Source organism: Hippopotamus amphibius, chromosome 10 (assembly GCF_030028045.1).
Source record: "Hippopotamus amphibius kiboko isolate mHipAmp2 chromosome 10, mHipAmp2.hap2, whole genome shotgun sequence".
Lineage (NCBI taxonomy): Eukaryota > Metazoa > Chordata > Mammalia > Artiodactyla > Hippopotamidae > Hippopotamus > Hippopotamus amphibius.
Genome location: NC_080195.1, coordinates 68465852 through 68473706, shown reverse-complemented (window position 1 = coordinate 68473706; position 7855 = coordinate 68465852).

The window sequence follows — 7855 nt, the reverse complement described above, 5'->3', positions numbered from 1 at the left end:
TCATTAAATCTAGTCCCTTGTTTTCATGTAGTCTGAGTGGTATAAATGGCACTAGAATTATTGGGTAAAGTAATTTAAAGCAATCGTTCTCCAATAGATTGGGAATTCCTCCTTAATGGTCTATCAGAATCACGGGGGAGGTGTTTTCAAGGGTCATGCAACCCCATTTTGAAGATCGTAGTGGCCAGAGAACATCTTACTGGTGGGAGTGTATCATACCTCTCAGGTGTGCTGGGGGAGGAACGGGGTTGAGAATCACTGGTCAAAGATTCTGAGAGTTAAACAAACAGAACACATGAAACTAAAAGACGACTTTGTTTCTATCTATCCTCTACTCTTTATCACAGGATGATCTTTTGGTCCTCTAGACACGGTTTGCTAGCATTTTATGGAACTTTTAAACTGTGTAGGATGATGTAGGCTGATGGGAAGAGGAAACTCTGCAGGGCAACATGTAATCCAGAATGAGGTTAAAAGATGAAATTTGAGCATGTTTGTTGGAAATAGAGAAAAATGGAAGGATGTTAACAGGAGAATCTGTTTACTGAACCCCACATCTAATTTAGTGCATCTTTAGGAACTGTTCATTATAATAATTTTCTGACCTACAGCTTCTACAGTTATGATTTTTTTAAAAAAATGCATTGGGTTCCTAACCAATTGGATTGCCCAAGTGGGAGAGTACTCTGGGGGGAAATGCCATGCAGACACAAGGTATGACAAGTTTTAGTTCAATATGTAATCTATTCTCCCTGCTTCTCTCAGCCACACGCATGCAAGTAGGTTGGAGATTCACTCAGTGCTCACAATAATTTATGCAAACTGGAAGGGAACTAAAATGAAGTATCTAGAGTGTGTCAATTTGATTTAGATACTTGTAGCCCACTTTATATGTGAGTAAACTGAGGCTCAGAGATGAAGGACTTGCCCCAAATCACATAGCTGGTCAGTGCTAGAGCTGAGTTTGCAGGCTCCGAAGCCATAACATTGCGGTACTTTTGCTTAAAGCAAGGGTTCATCAACTTTTTCTGTAATGAGCTGCATAGTAAATATTTTAGATTTTGTGGACTAAGAGACAAGATGGGGGATATTCTGTAGGCACTTATATAACCATTTAAAATGTAACCTTTAAAAAATATAGAAACCATTCCTTGGACTGGAGGACACAGGGTTGGCGGGGCGGGGGGCGAAGGGGAAGCTGGGACGAAGTGAGAGGGTAGCACAGACATATATACACTACCAACTGTAAAATAGATAGCTGGTGGGAAGTTGCTGTATAACAAAGGGAGATCAACTCGATGATGGGTGATGCCTTGGAGGGCCAGGACAGGAAGGGTGGGGGGGAGTCACGGGAGGGAGGGGATACGGGGATATATGTATAAATACAGCTGATTGACTTTGGTGTACCTCATAAACTGGTACAAGAGTGTAAGGCAATTCTATTCTAATAAAGAGCTTAAAAAATTATGTAGAAACCATTCTTAAGTGACAGGCTGTGCAATAGGCCAGATTTGGCCTGCAGGCCATAGTAGGAAGCAAAAACAATTTGGGGGGAGATGAGGTGATTGTTTGAATGAATAATTGTCGTTAATGTATGAAATTTGTGTAGTCTTTAAGTACCTGAGCGTTCAGATTCCTCATTAATGAATACCAATATTAAATTATCCTTTCAATTTACTCACAGCAATCTATGTTTGTTGTGTTTTGTCTGCTACTGTGGATGTGGTTGGGAAAATTTCATAACTGCGTATTTCACCTTAATCTTTGGCCGTTCTCCCAGGCATTAACTACATAAGAGATGAAGTATATATGTAAATACCTAATATAGTATTCAGTACATGGTGTACATTCAATAATAGTAGTTACTATTAACCTTATCAGTATATGAAAGTATTATTATGTTGTGGGTCTATAGTTATTTTTTATTTTGGGGGGTAATGATGTTTCTCCCGCACATGATCTAGGTTAATTTCTCCTCAGCTCTTAAACATTTTATAATTAGTCTTTCTATTTGGTACATATTACTGTGCTGTTTATAGAAATTCAAAATAAATTCCTGTAGACGTATGGGAAAAAACCAAGCCCCCCCCCCAATTCCTCCTCCCACAAAAGCCCCTGAACTTCAAGTTTTAAATTCTGAATTTAAAGTTCTAGAAGTAAAATTCTTCTTGATAAAATTCTTCTTCATATAAGCCCCTAATCTAATTTGACAAATGTGTCGCCTGTGTTTAAAAGGGAAGGGAAAAGATTATGAAAGTTTTGAAAAAGATGAGTCAATATATAAAGCAGTCCAATCAACATGTTTATTAAACAACTGTATACTGAGCATTTAGAAGTATGGTATCCTATTTCTATATTAATAAGGCATTAAACTCAAATTACCCCACCTTTCAAATTTAAACTATTCTTCTGGGAAAAGAGAAGGTTTAAATCATTACCTAAAGGAAAGTAGAATAATCCTTGGAACTTTCTTAGCTTCACGATGCACGTGGGCCAATATCTTACACAAAGGAAGAGTAAAGGGTTTTTCTCTCAAAATTCTCCTTTGCTTAATTACTTCAGATCCCCAAATTCAACTGTGACACATTCAGTCCTTTGGGCTTGTCTTCAGATTTGTTTTCTCTTTAAAAGGTAATTATTCCCATGAACGGTAACAAAGTAATTTATTTATCTTATTATGTGAATCAGTTTATCAGCAGTTTCTTTTTAAAAAATTATTTTATTTTATATTGGAGTATCGTTGATTAACGATGTGTTGTTAGTTTCAGGTGCATGGAAAAGTGATTCAGTTATCAGCATTTTCTTCCTGAAAGCTGAGTTAACTTCCCAGGTGAGGGAAGTTTTTTATAGTAGAAGGATACATAGGGAAGGATAATTCTGGACTATGTATTACCGTCTGGTGTCTATAGATTTGTGTGGGAAAAGAGAGGCAAAAAGGAAAATGGAAAGAAAAAAAAGAGAGGAAAAAGGGGAGTTGTGTGAAGATAACTCTTCTTTCTTCACCATTCTGTTTCAGACAGCTCAGGTTTTAGTAACATTTAAAGCGGGCAAGAATGGACAATATTCCCACATCCAGTATATATGACGACGGTTTCTTTCATATGTGTGGAAATGAAATATCTGAATTGTCAACAAGGCAGAGAAAGCAGAAGCAACCACAGAACTTGTAATTCTCTGCCCTTTTAGACAAATATTACCGTACGGTATATTTCTATGTGTGTCTATTATGGATAAACTTCATTATTACAAATAAAAACTGGGAAACACCCTTGTGAACTAAGAACCATCTACTCTAAGAGTGAATTTTAGGAGAGTGTACTTGTTTCATGTGGGTGTTTTATGTGAGTTTGGATCATTACTTATTAGAGACTGTAGTACACCAGGTAGCCCTTCAGACAACCACTGAACGTTACTCCATCATATATAGCATATGATTTTGCACAAATCATGCACATATTTATAGTATGTGAATATTTCCTCAAATCAATGGAAAATCATGTCTTTGGAAATGAAGTGTTAAAATAAATACAGCTGATTCAGTTTGTTGTACAGCAGAAACTGGCACATCAGTGTAAAGCAGTTATACTCCAATAAAGAGCTAAAAAAAAAGCAGACGATTAAAAAAAAAATAACAATACGAAAAAAATGGGATGGGAGGAGACAAATTTGTTTTGTCTTCCAGTTTACATACTGGGATTTCAATCTGCTGCTGGACTAGAAGGTGTTTCAGGGTATTGTAGCACTGCTGTGATTCAACCTCTGTTTACAGGGCATCTCAATTGGTTGAGATGTTTAACTGTGTGACCTGGCTCTGTACAAGCAGCCTCTTCTGCCCATCCATCAGAGGACAGGCCTTGGGTACCTTTTGGAAAGCAGTGGAGTTACTTTACATCATGGACATCATAGGTGCTCAGAAAATATTTGTGGGACAAAGTGGTACCTGGCACCTTTTACAGATACTTCAGGCAAGAAAAGGTTCCAGAGAGATGTCTCCAGGGACACTCCAGCATTAATTTTGCCTCAACACAATCAGTGCATAATATGCAAAGTTGTGCAAACTATACATACAGTACTTAGAGGCGTTACAATTTCATTCTGTCAGCGCTGAGGAGTGTTCCAAGATGTGCATATCCTTCGCTAATTTGTCCGTATAATGATTAGGTTACTAGACAGGTATGTTTACCTGCTTTGAGAAATTTCCTCAACAGAAATATAAGGGTATACTGAGCTTCGGTACCAGATGTTAATAATTTGCTGCAAACAGGACCTAGGAAACTATTTCCAGAGATACTTTTTTCATCTTCCTAGGCAAAAACACACAGAATAATGTGTTACATCATTTGTAAGGAAGCAGTTTACGGCTCTTACTAACTATAGCTGTCTGTGCTGTAGCCCGGTAGGTCAGATGTCGTAGGTATTCTGTTGGGAAGTACATGAGTCTCAGTAGAACTGAGTATGTGTATCTCAGCAATAGTGTCTGAGTATATGACCAGAATGGTCATACCTCTGGATATAAGCTCCAAAAAGACAGGACTTTTGTCTCATGCACTACTGTGCCCCAGTGCCTAGAAAAGCACCTGCCATTTAGAAGGCACTATCATATTGAAGAAAAAATGAAATTTAAAAATAAGTGGTCTAATTTGTTCCTCTGCATTAAAAAACTATTGAACACCCAGAAGTTTAAATGTTTTTTGAGATGTTAAAAAGTGTTTTACATTGTTATGGAGATAATAAATTATTATTTTTCAGAGAACGCATCAAAAAAATCAATGTATTACATACTATGATATCTGTTTTGAAAGCTCCTGAAAGCATTTTACATTCTTTACAAAGTTGATATGAACCAAAGAATCCTGCGCCAAGACAGCTGGGCTTTTTCTATTTGTAATGTATTGGAAATAGTTTTATAGTAATCCAGGTGCTGAGAATGAAGGGATTCTAATTGAGGCGTCAAAGCATCTATTCTGATGTCTGTGGTGTTGCACATAAGTAATTTTGGAAGCACTTGCATTTGTTTCTACCAGTCAATTAAATGCGTACTGCATAACAGGTTGTTGACTACTTACAAGGCATATGCGTCCTGAGAATTTATAGTGGAACAGAAGAGACAGACTCACCCAAATGAATAATTTCAGCCCAGCTTAAGAGCTATGATGGAAGTCTGTGTGGGAACGCAGAATAGGGGCTCTTATGCCAGTCTGGGGATGAGAGTGAGGGTGGGGGGGAGGGAGGGTCAGGGAAGACTCCAGGGGTGTTGGATATTAATCTGAGTCTTGGGGAAGATGAGTGAGAATTGGCCAGGAGAGGAAGGGTAGAGCATTCCATGCAGAAGGAACAGCAGAAGTGAAGTCCCAGATCTGTGAGCAACTGTATTCAGTTTGGTAATATTGCAAGTAATGAGGAAAACGACACTTGTGAGGAAGGCAGGGCTTGGACACCTGCCATCCTGAAATTGAAGTCAATGCTGAAGATGATTGGGAGCCATTTGAAGAATCCTTAGGTACAGTAGAGGAGGAGTCTTTGGATTTGGGTGTATATATGGCATGCTGATGGCAGTCTGGAGGATGGATTTTAGGTGGACAAGGCTAGGTGGGCAATCATTTGGCTCAGATGAGAGATGAATTCCTGTCTTGGACAGTTTAAATAGAGATGGAGAAGAGAGGAAGTTTCCAGAGTCAGGTGTTCAACAATTATTGGTCCAATATGGAACTATAAGTTTGAAAGATATATAGCCTACACCCTACCAATAAAATGAAAAAAAATCTTTACTTACTAATTCATTTTAGAAACTGTAATTTCTTAACTAGAAAAAATAGTGAGAAGAGCAGTATTGTTTTACATTTTTGCAAATCTCAAAGTCTGGCTTTATAGAGGACAGAGTCATATCTTTTTCTGCATTTAATTTGTTGCAATATGTTGTTTTGGTTGAAGTATGTAAAGAAAATCTGTCCTCATACAGCTATGTCGTTGGAAAAGGAAGAAATGTTTTAATAGTCTTGTGGATATTCTTTTTTAATATTATGTCAAAATAAGCGATAATTCCTTAAAGGATAAATGCAATGTGGAATCTGAAACCATGTCCGTGAACCTTATGTACTCTGATACATTAATATCCATTGGTCTCTCTTGCACTTTGAATGGATCTTTTACCCAGGTGTGATTTTGTGAGGTCTTGCATTGTTCATTTGGAAAATATTAGTCTATTGAGTTACGCAAATTTTGTAATGTTGCCACCTTTCATTATATAATACAGAAAAAAATCACATTTGTTAATAACACATCATCATTGACCTCATCAAAAATGTCTCAAATATTGGGAAGCTCTCAAGCTCAGGGTGTCAGAAGTTTCCCAAATTCTAATTTTCATTTGAAGGATTGAATTTTATCATTGGGGACAAATACTATCAGTTGTTTCTTCACACGCTTGCTTTGTTCATAGAAAAAAATCTGACAAATACCCAAATCTGAACAACCAGTTTGTCAGGCAAGTAACACTGGTGTTCCATAAAAAATAGTGACTAGTTCAGCTCACAGCTCAAACAGAACAAATGGCAATGTCATATCATTCAACCTAAGAGACCAAATGCCCTTTCGGACAATTGTCATAAAATATTAAAGATATATATATTTCAAAGGTCAAGTTTTAATAAAGTTAGTAATTATTACTGTTTCATCTATGACTTTCTTAAGTGAAACTAGCTTCTCTCTCTTTTGTTTTCTTTTTTTTCTGCAAATGGGTAGTGGTGAAGAATACAGTGATGACTAGTTCATTTTGCTGCCACTGGCTTCATTTGTTGTAAGGCCCTAGCAAGTTTACCCACCATTATTTCTGTACCATCAGTGCAAATGTCAACACAACTGTTCCAGGATATATGATGAGATTCAAAAAAATTATTGTATACTTCAAATGATTCAGCACCTCTTATGTTTGTTGTCAAGCATTCATACGAAAGATCTTTGGTGATTAGCTGGTGCTGATACCTGATGAATAAAACCAAAATAGCAAGTGCAGACAGTTGGCAGATCTGTCCATTTCTAAGGCAAAAGTACAGTTCTGCAGAAAAGATCAGTTTTAATGTTTGCAGTCAAATCTTTAATTTGATGAGTTGCTATAGCAATGAAAAGTGGCAGTGCCATGGTTTCTTCTGCTGACTTTTCCTCTAGACGGCATTCAGCAAGATAAACTCTACCAGACTTTATTGTTCTCTCACCTATGATGTTCACTTCTTCAGCCAATTATCTTATAAGATACTTCACTGGCATTTTCTCAAGTTTGAAAAGCTGCACCAAATAATTTTTGGCTTCTCAAAAGTTCATTACATCTTCATTTAAAAGTTTTTTTTAAATAAATTTATTTATTTATATTGGCTGCATTGGGTCTTCACTGCGGGCTTTCTCTAGTTGCAGTGAGTGGGGGCTACTCTTTGTTGCGGTTTTCAAGCTTCTCGTTGTGGTGGCTTCTCTTGTTGCGGAACACCAGCTCTAGGTGCGCAGGCTTCAGTCGTTGTGGCACTCAGGCTCAATAGTTGTGGCTCGCTTGCTCTAGAGTGCAGGCTCAGTAGTTGTGGCTCACAGGTTTAGTTGCTCCGTGCCATGTGGGATCTTCCTGAAGCAGGGATCGAATCCATGTCCCCTGCCTTCACAGGTGGATTCTTAACCACTGCACCACCAGGGAAGTCCCCTACATGTTTTTTTAAAAATTAATTAATTAATTAATTATTTTTGGGGGGTTACACAAAGTTCAGTCATCTGTTTTTTTTTTTTTAAATTATTTATTTTTTATTATTATTTTTTTGGGGGGTACACCAAGTTCAATCATCTGTTTTTATACACATATACCCATATTCCCTCCCTC